General features: G+C 32.9%; 1 protein-coding gene across 1 annotated transcript in view; it reads right to left on the reverse strand.

The window, feature by feature from the left end:
* The window catches only part of LOC132696591 (neuroligin-4, Y-linked-like), a 331275-nt gene that overhangs the window by 149197 nt on the left and 169457 nt on the right, over positions 1–12621 (reverse strand). The window contains exon 2 of the mRNA XM_060661512.1: positions 4235–4500. The gene's annotated coding sequence lies outside the window, so the exon portion shown is untranslated. The remainder of the gene's footprint in view (positions 1–4234; positions 4501–12621) is intronic.

Genomic DNA, 12621 nt, shown 5'->3' on the forward strand with positions numbered 1-12621 from the left:
GGTTGAAAAAATCACAAACGAAGAAAAAAAGTATTTGAAGCATCCAATGGAAAAAAGAATATAGAAAGATAGAGATAAAGGGAAGAGAAAGAAGGCCATTGCACCATCTGATTCATCATCAGATGAACAATATTATTGTCTTGTTTGTCTAGAATCAAATTCGTCAAGTGGATCTCGAGAGAGCTGGATATAATGTCAACGAGGATGTACAGTACGGTCTCACGAAGCTTGTACGGATGGGACTAATCTGAAACACACTGTGAAAAGTGTGCAACCAACCTATATTGGTTAGTTTTGGTTAGTTTCGGTTAGTCCAACCAATAACTAACCAACAAGATACTTTGGTTACCGATAACCAGAGTATTTTAATTCTTCTTATAGATGGTACTGACAACGACGGTAGTCAAAAGTAATCCAAAAACCAACAAACAGGATTTAAAATTAACACCGGTCGCTTCATCGCGCCTGGGGGCCGACGGCATCTGGCCTAGGCACTGATTAAAACTAGAAAGAACGAAATTGGATCTGTAAAAATACTCTTGGGTGACAGTTTAAACTGATGTGCGCCAACAAAAGCAAAAATAAATGTAATTTTTCTTGGATTTTTCTTTTGCCGCGTTCTCCGGTTGCAGGGAAACGTTCCCGCTGTTAAGAAACGTATTTTATTACCAACTTAATGGAGCTCCCGCGGGAAAAAGGATACTATTTCGTTAGTTGATTTTTACCGGTTTTTGTCGTTCTTGATTCCGGCCTTCTCGAGTACGTCGCACAACTGCCTCGTTGAAATTCGATTAAAAAAATTCTTTACCTATTTAAGGACTCTCGCCTTTTGTCATTTAAACAAAAAAAAAAGACCGGTTTATCTAACTGTTTCCGACTTCGCAGCGAGAATAATTTTAATACGAAAATTAATTAAGTTTCAGTAAATATTTCCACAAGTCTGAAGTAAAAAAATCTACACGCTGAGGTATCCACCGTTTTAGCAGTCAAAAAGTTTGGTCCGAACCCCGAAAGTTCTTCCCGGCTCGCTAAACTTTAACCCTGCTACGTACGCTGGAGGCTGCGATAGAGTTGTCGTGAATACTAAAATCGTGGAGGAATTCGCCATGAATCCAAGCCGAAAGTTTATCCTTGTTATAAAAACTGCTAGGAATAAAACAGAGTTTGCGTAAAAGTCGAGAAATATGCTCACTTTCCCATTACACCTTGCAACCGGGTGGCGTGTTCTGACATAATTGACTTTTTTTTAGGAAAATAAAGGCAGATATATATCTTATTTTACGACAATACATACATGAGGGTCCAACGACCCAGTGGAAACCGCATCTCAAGGTCTTTAAACTGACATAAAATATGAATAAAAGAACCTAAAATTTTGAATACTAAAAAGCTACTTTTTTGTATTACTTCGAAGTGCCCAAAAATAACCACAGTAGCTGCCACTATATTTTGGGATCCATGTCCATGACATAATTGATTTTTTTTAGGAAAAAAAGGCAAATGTATGTCTTATTTTGCGACAACACATAGCAAGATAAGGGTTCAACCATCCAGTGAAAATCGTATCTCATTCTAACATAAAATATTAATAAAAGAACCAAAAATTTTGAAAATTGAATTTGTTCAAGCATTTCGACTCTACGGGTGGATTTACTAAATAAAATACTACTAAAAAACTACTTTTTTGTATTACTTCGAAGCGCAGAAAAATAACCCCAGTAGCTGCCACTATACTGTGGTATCCATGTCTATGACAATTGATTTTTTTTGAAAAATAAAGGCAAATATATATCTTATTTTACGACAACACATACATAAGCGTAAAACGACTCAGTGAAAACCGCATTTCAAGGTCTTTATTCTAAGATAAAATATGAATAAAAGAACCTAAAATTTTGAAAATTGAATTTGGTCAAGTATTTTCAATTTGCGGCTTGATTTTTCAAATAAATTGCTAATTTGTTATTCAGGATGTCAAATGATACATCTAAACAACTACTTTTTTGTATTGCTTCGAGGCGCACAAAAATAACCCCAGTAGCTGCCACTATGTTTTGATATCCATGTCCATGACATAATTGAATTTTTTGGGACAATAAATGCAAATATATATCTTATTTTACGACAACATATAGTTACATAAGCGTTCAACCATTCACTGAAAACCGCATCTCAAGGTATTTATCCTAAGATAAAATATGAATAAAAAAACCTAAAATTTTGAAAATCGAATTTGGTCCAGCATTTCGACTTTAAGGGATGATTTACTAAATAAATCGCTAATTTATTATTCAGGATGTCTAATGATATTTAAAACGAAAATAAAATACTACTAAAAAACTACTTTTTTCGTATTACTTCGAAGTGCACAAAAATTACCTGAGTAGCTGCCATTACATTTTGGTATCTATCTAAGTGTCTACTTAATTTATTATTTAATTCATATATTTCATTTTATTCACTAATTTTTTGTTTAAAAATTAAAGTTTAGGTGAACGTTAGCTTCAGAACACATTTTTGAATTGCTACCGTTTCCTCATTTTTATTATGTCAGGTCCCAAAATTTTCTAACATTAAAACTAGTTAGATTGAGTACTATTTCAAAGTTGAGAGAAATTCATTTTTTTTGCCTTCAATTCTTTGCTCTGTCCCTGAACGCTTAATGCATTTTAATAAACTTGGAATCATTAAAAAGAGCTTTTCCGGAACTCTCAATTGTGCTATGAGCGACTTCATTGGAATGCCATTTTATAATATAATTTCAAAATAAGGGCTTCACAACCCAGTGAAAACCGCATTTTAATATCTTCGTGCTAACCTTAAAGATTAAAAAAAAACTTTGCACTAAAATAAAATAGATATTTAAAATCGAAACCAATTGTTATTTATCTTTATTACTTTTTTTGACAATACAAAATTGAGTTTGATCAGTAATTCGGTCCGAAGAAACAGAAGCAAGATAGACAGTACGATTTACACCACACAAATATTTCCAGATCCAATAATCACCAGATGGCTAAAAAATTTCGAATATAAATAAAATTAAGGACGGTTGGGGTTGTTGCCTAGTGTAAACGGGGTGCATATCCACTAAAGAAAACCAAGGGAATGGGCGGTCAGATGATTTATTACTCCCTACGTTAGGGGAGTTGATTATAGGAGACTAACTAATTTTGTTAAGTATTGACCTATTTTGCAATTCATATCCAATTATCAAGATTGCCATGAAGACCAATTCTGTTTTCATCTGACGAAACACAAAGCACCTTTTATATAGTCTTTTTTTTAAATTCTCCTAACTTGTAAAATTGCGATTATGTTGATTGCATTGCATGATTAATTTCAGCTACCGGAGATAATTTTGTGTGCTTCAAAGTATTGTAAAAAAAGTAATAAAGATAAATAACAAAATTTTATTATTATATTTCCAAAATGACTGCCTAACCTGTGACCATAACTGTTAAAACAGCAAAATATGCGGGGAGTCCTGGGCTGGATTGGCAAGCTGTTTACCGATTATTTTTCTAATATCTGCATGGAGTGACAACTGACAAGTATAAATTAGAGACGAAAAGTACATGGTAAATTTTTTGCTATGAAAATTACTAACCAAAATGTTTCTTAATTTCAGATTGTTTGTGTGGTGGGTGCTAAAATTTTACATACTTACATTATAAAAGTTCCGGAAAGTCTAATTTTATTCTAAAGAAACCAATCAAATAAATCATCAATAAAATGCAAGAAAATAGTTCAGAGATCATTTTAATATTTCAATTTTCTGAATCTGCCGTTCAAAACACGAAGCAGGCGTTGGTGTTATTTAGTATTTACTACATTTTTCTCTCCAAGATGTTTTGGGTCTCCAAAATTATTTATTTCAATACGGTTGCCAGCTTTCATAATAAGTTATTGTATTATATATAAAATAATAAAATATGTATTAATAATTATAATAATAATAATATTAATATTAATTCTAATCTAAAAATATAGTAATAATAATAAATAATATTTTGATTGGTAATCAATAAATTGACACTACAAATAAGGCCAGGCAAATCAAACCAACAAAAATATTGAATGTAAATCTTGTGTGATACTTTGATTACCTCTGGTTTGTTTTGGAAGGTATCTTTCAAAGAATATTGAAGTCTTAATTCTAAAAACTTGCAGTGCATTAGTAAGTTACTAGTTATATTAGTGTTTATTATCACTGAAAATAGTTGGTACTAACCTACGTCGATACAAACTGCCGCCACCTGAATCCTTCAACAAATTGAACCTCCAGAGTGTTTCTAATTTCCATTTTCGCACCTTTCGATCCATAGTCGTCGATTGGAAGCTACTGCAAGCTCCATAGTTTCTCTTGTATGCAGTTGTACTTAGTTAAAGGTGGGGGTGGTTTGCAGGCGATGAGGTAAATTGTTTCATAATTATCAAGCAGGCCCCTGTAGAGGTGTTAACTATTTGCCTTCGTCGGCTGTGAGGATTATTTGGTGTCTGTAACAAAGAAGAAAACGCTTCAACGTGGAACTATGAAATTTCCGTAGAAAATATCTTGATGTTTTGTATCATTCGATTAAATCTAAGCAAAACTTTTAAACAGTTGTATAGTGCTTAAGTCCCCGGCCTCCAATTCGTTAAATATGATTATAAATAATACGGAGTCATAGCTTGTTTGGACAAATGTAGTAATATTCTAACAATAAGATTTCATCTTCAGAAAATTAAATAATGGATAACAAAATCGTATATTCTAGTCACCTGCAAGCATTTGCACTGCTTGCTAAGCAACTATTACTGTAATTGATCATTAAAATTGATTTAGCAAGAGGTCAAATTTGAATTTTCTCCGCATTGCCAACTTGATAGTTCAGCAAGTTTCCAATTGTTTGACTCCTATTTGCAACGCAAATAATTAGTTTATTATTATTATATTATAAATCCCAATTAATATAATAGTTGTTTCGCAGTTCCAGTCAGCAACCGACTTAAATAATGACGATATCGATTACACAAACTCCCATATAACGTAGGGCTTAGTTTGGATTATAAAATGCATTTTTAAGGGTCATCTGCACGAAATTGATATTGATATATTCAGACATTAAGAAAATGCTTCCCGAAACTCCATTCTGCTGCTAAAATACTGTGGCCGTATAACCATATAAAACGCTTTTTGAAAGGTAATGGAATAAACTGAGCGCTTGAGGCTGATATTCAAAATAATTGGAAGCCATTTCCCACAAACTCAATAAGTGACAAGTATGGGAAATTGAGGCATTCTAAGTGTTACTTTTTAATTCTTATTTACTCACTGTATTTTCCTTCAAACGCTACATCCAAAAAATATAGAAGTGATATTCGTTACCCCAATTTTCCTCCATTTTATTAATCTATCGTTGATTTTCCTAATCCCTAAGAAATTCAACTACGAGCAAGGGGTTTTACCCAATTTATTTATTTAATTACTTTACTTCACATTTTATAGAAATGATTTTTTCTCCTGTCCAACTCAGTACCTCTAAAGTATTTATTGCCCAAATGTTTCTTGTCATTTTTCTCTGTTTGCTTATTTTGCAAAAAAGATGACAATACATTTTCGTTGCTTTATATTTCAACTCTGTATGATTATGTTATATTTTGTCAACAAATACTATTATTATTACTATCTTGGTGATACTATAAATATAATGAAATATTACAACGTTGATCGCAATTTCACAACAGAAAGACTAGAATTAACAGAAAGCCTATCCTACGTCCGAAATAAGCTAAATAAACCATATGTCGAGAAACGTCCCCTAACTGAACCACATGCCCAAAAAAAAAAAGAATGTGAACAAAAAATTGCAACTGACATTAAATTAACAATCCTGTGCCAAAGTTTACATTTCAATTTTCGAAATTCATTTCCTTCGAAAATGGTCTATCCTAGCGATATCACTCAAGTGTACCTTTTTTTAGTAACAGAACACAACTTTTCCGAATTTACAAGAAAAAGGTCTAAAAGTCAATCCACAAAAAAGTTATTGCAGTTTTTTCATTTGTGCCCCTCAAAAGTTATGTCCGAGACCAAAATTTGACATTTTCAATTTTAGTAAAACGGTTCTAAAATAGTAATGTAAAACCATTTTCAGGTCCATTCAAGTTTTATTCAAACTTTTATTCATGAACTGAACATTTTTAAATAACTTATTTATTAGAATGGAAGAAATGTGCCTGAGAAGGTACTAATATGAGGTATAAATGTACAGAAAGTTATAGGTGGAAATTATGAATCAAAAAGCTTTGAGAATCAAAAAAGTTCAATTAGGAGAACGCAAGTGTGGAGATTCTCATTTTTTTAACTAAAATCCAAAACACATTATGAACTTTATTATTGGTCCGCAAAAACACGATATTAAACTGCAACATAAAAAATTGTTTTGGTGTGACAAGCTAATTTTCAGTCTGGAGCTTTTGTCCGTTTTATTATCTTTTGTGTCCGTCGTAACCCGCCACACATACGTTGTTTGCACCCTGTCTGTAAACACAAAAACATGCACAACTGCAAACACATTTACGTAATAAAGTTCCGGCGACCTCTGTTTGAATTTACCCGGTAAACAGTTGTTACGACTCCTGGAAAGATTAAACAGTTTCCATATTTCCACGGCAGATATTACCCAACAAACTAAAGCATAAATGCAAACATAAACTGAGCCAACTACGATACTATAAGCTTTTTTTATTGTATTATACAGCACAGGACAGTATCAAGAGTTTAAATATAAATTAAATGCAGTAATATTATATTAAATTAGCTATGTAAATAGGATCGGGCATTATCAGAGCGTACTGATGACAAAAATATTTTAAGAGTAAAGACAGCTTGACCCCTTTCCGGTTTCAAAATCAAAAACATAACAATACCGATATTGCGGTAACAAAGTAAATTTTTGACAACCATTTACTATCAGAGAACCACTCATTCTCATCAAAGGAGAGCATAAAGGTTCTGCACACTTGTGACAGAAGCAGAAAGCTTGATTTCTTAGGAATATTAGAGAACAGGAAAACGATAAAAAGTTCAGATGTCATATTTATTAATGACCAGTAACCAGCTTAAATCTCATTTTATTTTTAACAGTTTGACAGAATATTATCCCCATTTTGTTATTTCGCAGTGATCGCCGGCTCTTTTATAATTGCGACATTAGTGATTTTGTTGATTTATCGCTATTTTGGTAGATGTCTCGTTAATTTATTCTTGCATAGTAGTTAGTCATGTGGTTTATTTTTAATTTGCATTGGGGAGTTTTCTAAATGAATAAGGTTTGAGGTATTTATTTAACATTTCTGTAGGACCAATATTGCGATTTTAGCCGAAAGATGTCACCGGTTTTTCAAATTAAAGGGATGGTTTGACAAATTGTTCTGTAGATTTGGTGTGCTTGAATTAACTAGAAGAATTACAGTACTGTCGAAAAAAAGTTAATATGAACATAATTATATTTTTCTACTTTCTTCTGTAAAATACCCAATTATACACCGATCTAGTGGGCGGGAAGCGTCACTTTACCACGGAGTTTCTTGTCCCACGGATCCGAGGCACTTCGGGCATTTCCGGGAGATTACCGAAGCGTTCGGATGTTTTCGGAGATATTACCGCACGGCTTGAATTGTGACGTTTGAAAATTCTGTGTGTGAACGTGTTTGACAAAAATGTACTCAAACACTAATGGTCGTAGAAAAAGTATAGTATGCAACACATTGTGTAAACTTTTTAAGTCACTCGTTTATTAAACACTCGCGCCGCTGTGCTCCGCTCGTGCCAAATAAACTATACTTTTTTTATTCTGAGTGACGTGTTGAATGCAGCACTCTCTAAACTGGCAAGGGTAAAAGTACCATGTTTTGAATATTTTCCGAAAACATTCGATCCTTCTCAACCCGAGACTAAAGTACAGGAAAAAGAGTTAGCTCTCGACAGTATTTAATGAAGCTGACGTTTTAAAGAGTAGAAACTATAAATTAAATGAGCTTCCTCACTTATCAGAATCTATCAATATTTTTTCGTCTCAATACCGGCCTGATAGTTCCGATTGTTTACATTAATTCTCATTTCGGTTAGAATTTATAGGAAACATCTGCAGATTAGACGGTAGCATCTGTCTGATTTTAGAACACAACTAAACTAAGCTAAGTTCGCTTGTTATTGCTTTGTACATGGTATTACATTCGCAGACTATTAATTGCAATCGACCTCGACTCGAAATAAATTCGTGACTGAAGCAAGTCAAAATAATATTCATTAAATTACTAGCAGACAGCTTGAAGCTTTTTTTCTAGCTAATCTTAGTGACAAATCCACAAAGACATATAGTGTCCCTAAACTGAACTTAACTCGATGTTTTTCCAAGAAGAAGGAAGAACGGCAAATTATTTATTGCAGAGTCGAAGGCCCTTAATATTATTACATTTTTAGGTTATATTAATGCTAGTTTTAGTTAGTTTTTTTAAAAGCTTAGAACTTGCAACTAAATAAAAATTCTTTAATATTGCAAATAGTTTTGATTAGTTGAGATAATTGATAATTTGTCTTTGTTCGTGACTGAAGAGGAAGTTATACAGTGTATCAATTTTGTGTATAAATTGACAACATCTGAGAGTGCCTTTTAGACAGACATTAAAATATTATCGTGGTTAATGTTTAAGATCCTGATTGTGAATATCCATAAGCATCTTAACGTCTTCTTTAAGAGACTGTAAGTAACAAAGAGGAAGCATTTTTATTTCAACCTGAAAAACAATATTAAACCGACTCTGATAAAATAAAAATGCAACCTTATCAAAGTCCGTGCAAATTTCATATTTCCATTCCGCTATAAACCTAACCGACCCAATTTTCCTCCCTCTCTTTCTCGTCTATTACTGAAATTCTATAAATTGCTTTATGGCGTGCAACCGCAATTTTCCAACAGAATTTTTCCAACTCCTTGCTCGTTAAAGGATTTTTCCGTGGCGTGATATGGGAAATTGACGAGTTTTTCAAAACTAAACTTTTTGTTATAACGTAAGTGAGTAGGGGTAAGAATATGAAGATTTTCGGTTCGCCTTTCATATTTCCGAATGAAAATCGACCTCTTTATTGTCGTTCCAGTACAAAGCCCTTGATAAAGTCGTTAAAAATATTGAACCCTGGTGATCCAACTAACCAAGAGTAATCATGGTCCATGGGTATTTGATCATTCTGAAAATTGGTATCTTTGATATTTGAAGTGCAAACAACAATTCAAGTAGTAGTTTGTTGTCGGAAAGAAATTTTCATTTTTAGGTTTTCTTCCAGGTGTTAGCTACCTTTTTTTGGTAATCATTATTGTAAAGTACCCAAGAGGATTCACTGGCGAATCATAATGGATAATATATAAAGTTACTTGTTCATTGCTCGAAGAAGTAGCCTTGTCGGTAGATAATATTCCAGATAAAAAATTTGAATCCTCATCTACCATAGATTTTAGCCAATTACATTAACCTAAGCTAATATCCAAATCGGGAATGAACAATTTTTGTCAAAAGCGATGTTTTATTTCTTTTATGGTTTTATAATCACTGCTTAAAAATGGGTAACTAATAAACTTGGTTTTTAACAATATTGATGAGTGACTAAACCTAATTTTTTAGAAAAAATACCACAACATGGTATTAATGTCCATAATAGTGTAAATATACTAACATAAAAATTCAAGTTCCTTAAAATTAAAATTATTTGAAAATATTTTGAGCTGATCTGCTTGGGCTCTTGTTTAAATAATGACGTAAAAAATCGTATAGTTGGATTTAATTTTCTTTTAAAAAATTACCTGTTTTGGCATTCATTTCATTCCTAGCACGTCTGACTCCAAGTTGGATAAATAGAGTAAAAACCTGTCCAAATTATTTGAATTTGACTCAGCTATAAGTATAAGTCTAAGTATTATTATTATAAGAAAACTTCAGAAAACCGGTTTTAAAATTCGAGATAACAATTACGTCCTCCGGTGGCCTTTTCAGATCCTTAAAATTAATTTCCGCCATATACTAACGCAAATTAACAACTGAAAATATTTGTACGTGTTAGACGCATATATATTTTTAAAATTTGTCTGGAATTATTTTCATAAGTTCATAAAATGACCGCTAGGGGGCGAACATCTACTGTAAAATAGAAAAAACGGGTGTTAAGTGTATATCAAAGTTAGTTTTAACGTAATCTGCTCTAAATAAGGAAGCTTTCTTGTTTGAACTATTTTTTTCTATTTCGTCAAATGAAGGGTAGGTAGGGGAAGGGTCAAATATTGAAAGTTGAATAACTTTGTAGGAATAACCGTTCCTGAGATATGGGCGGCGTCCTTTATTAATGGGCCACCCGGTATATAAAGCAACTAAAAAATTATATTTTATCGTATATACGTCAATCGGAATGCCTGAAAAAAAATGTTTTATAGCGTTTGAAACTTCTTGACACTCAAATTCATAATTAGCCAAAAAACGTAATTAATAAAATATTTGCGAGGCGAACATATTTAAATACTAGAATTTGCAGTTTTTAAAAATTCACGAAATTTTAGAAAATGGTAAAAATTGTAAATAACTTTATATCAAATATTAAACCTTACTCCCGAATATCAGAAAATAAAAATGAAAAAGCATACAATAACACAAACCACGCAATAGAATACCAAAAAAGCTAAAGGCTACGTTGTCAGTAATTGTTAACTAACATTTAATGGGTGTTTTGTACATGGACAACTCGTATCGGCAAAAAAATTTATTAAGTATGATTGCATAAAATAGTTTATTTTGAAACTTGATTTTTCCTTTATTAACCACCAAAAAAAATATAATGAAGTTAATGTCAGTGCTGCCAAAATTCTGGTCCAGCCTCCATTTCAAATGAGACACTTTAAATCCCGGCCCTGCACGTAAAGCAGTTTAATATTGTGTTTAGTAAAAGCTTCGCGCATTCGTTGCTACAAAAATCTCGCTAAAGTCTAAATAGTACAGATCGTTCATATCCGGTGCTTTAAGCACGGCGGATAAAATATTTAAAGTGTCACGGCAGTGACTGTTCGCTATACGAAACGAACCACGAAGCGAAAGTCTCGCCTTTTCGTCTCGATATTTTATTTAAAGCCGTGTATTATTCATGGACCGCTTCAACAGATAAATGGTTTTGCTGTTAGTGCGATCGAAAACACATCGAAATATCGTCGTCGCGTTGCAACTAGATTGCACCAAGATGTTAAGCGATGACTCACGTCGAAGCGAATTCCCAATCGGAAATGGTTTTCCTTCCACTTGGGTCGCGGTCTTATTATGAATCAGTTACTGTTATTGTTGTTTGAAGTTACGGTGAATTTTCCTCGAAACTCTAAGAATTACCGAGTCCCAGTGGCCACAAAGTTCGAACTGGTCAGTAAATCTTATGACTTAAATTACGCGCACATCAACCGACTAAAAAAAGACCAGCAAAAGTTATGACAGACTTGGCGTGGATCCTGGAATGTCATATATTACGACCAAAAATATAGTGCATGTCTTTAACGTTTTCAGTATTTTGCAGTACCTTAACCGCAGACCTTCGCAGGACCCTGGTAAAACCTATCCACCAGTTTATTCTGCTTCTGCATTAAGTAGATCTAAAAATGAAATTTTTATTTGAAACGTAAATGGACCGTTTTAAATTTGATTAAACATCGATGCTGCTGGATATTTTCGAATAAGTAGAAGCCTTTATTTTTGCATCAGGTATGTATCGTATATGTTCGTATATATTACGGAAGTATTTGACTGTCGTCCTTAAGTAAGTACATATTTATGTACTTGATTCTCGAAGGGTAAGTACCTGTACTCCATTTATCTTACAGATAATAATCATTTTTGTCTTGTGTGCCTGTCGATTAACAACATTCTTCGTATGTTTGTGTCTTCTACATGGTTTTTCTATTTTTAAACAACAACCCACAAACAGACAAATATTTATTAGAATCTTAAAATTAAACATTTTTTGAAGGTTCAAGTTTTTTAACATTTTAAAATGTGGAGACTGTGGAATGAAGCAGATGTTTCCCTGTTAGAAGAAGACATGGAAAACATGGTAGTCAAACCTAATGATAATTTAGAAGACGAACTACCTCACCAAATAAAAAAACGGATCCACTTGTCTTCGGATGCTAAATAAATCGTTTTATAAGACATTCAGAAGGGGAAGTAGGAGCAGCAATTAAAAAAGCAAGTGACATGACCAAAGTTTCGAAGTCAACTGTAAGAAAAATTGTTGCAAATAGGATAGTCAACAGGAAAGTGAGAGAAGACGCTGATACTTCCGGAGTTTTTAAAGAGCAACACACAGATCTAGTTAGGCATATAATATACGACGCATATAAAGTGATTAGTGTTTCAATTCTAAAAGAACTCCATAAAAACGTACTGAGAGACTTAAACATTAGTTGTGCCAAAGAGTCGTTGCGCACTTTTTCGAAGAAAATGAATTTTCAGTTTCATACAATTAATAAACGTCAAGTACTAATGGAATCTCAAAGAACTTCGCAATGGAGAGTAGATTATTTAAATGCAATTGGGTGGAAGATGCCTTAT

Source organism: Cylas formicarius, unplaced genomic scaffold (assembly GCF_029955315.1).
Source record: "Cylas formicarius isolate icCylForm1 unplaced genomic scaffold, icCylForm1.1 PGA_scaffold_1__22_contigs__length_36826433, whole genome shotgun sequence".
Classification (NCBI taxonomy): Eukaryota; Metazoa; Arthropoda; class Insecta; order Coleoptera; family Brentidae; genus Cylas; species Cylas formicarius.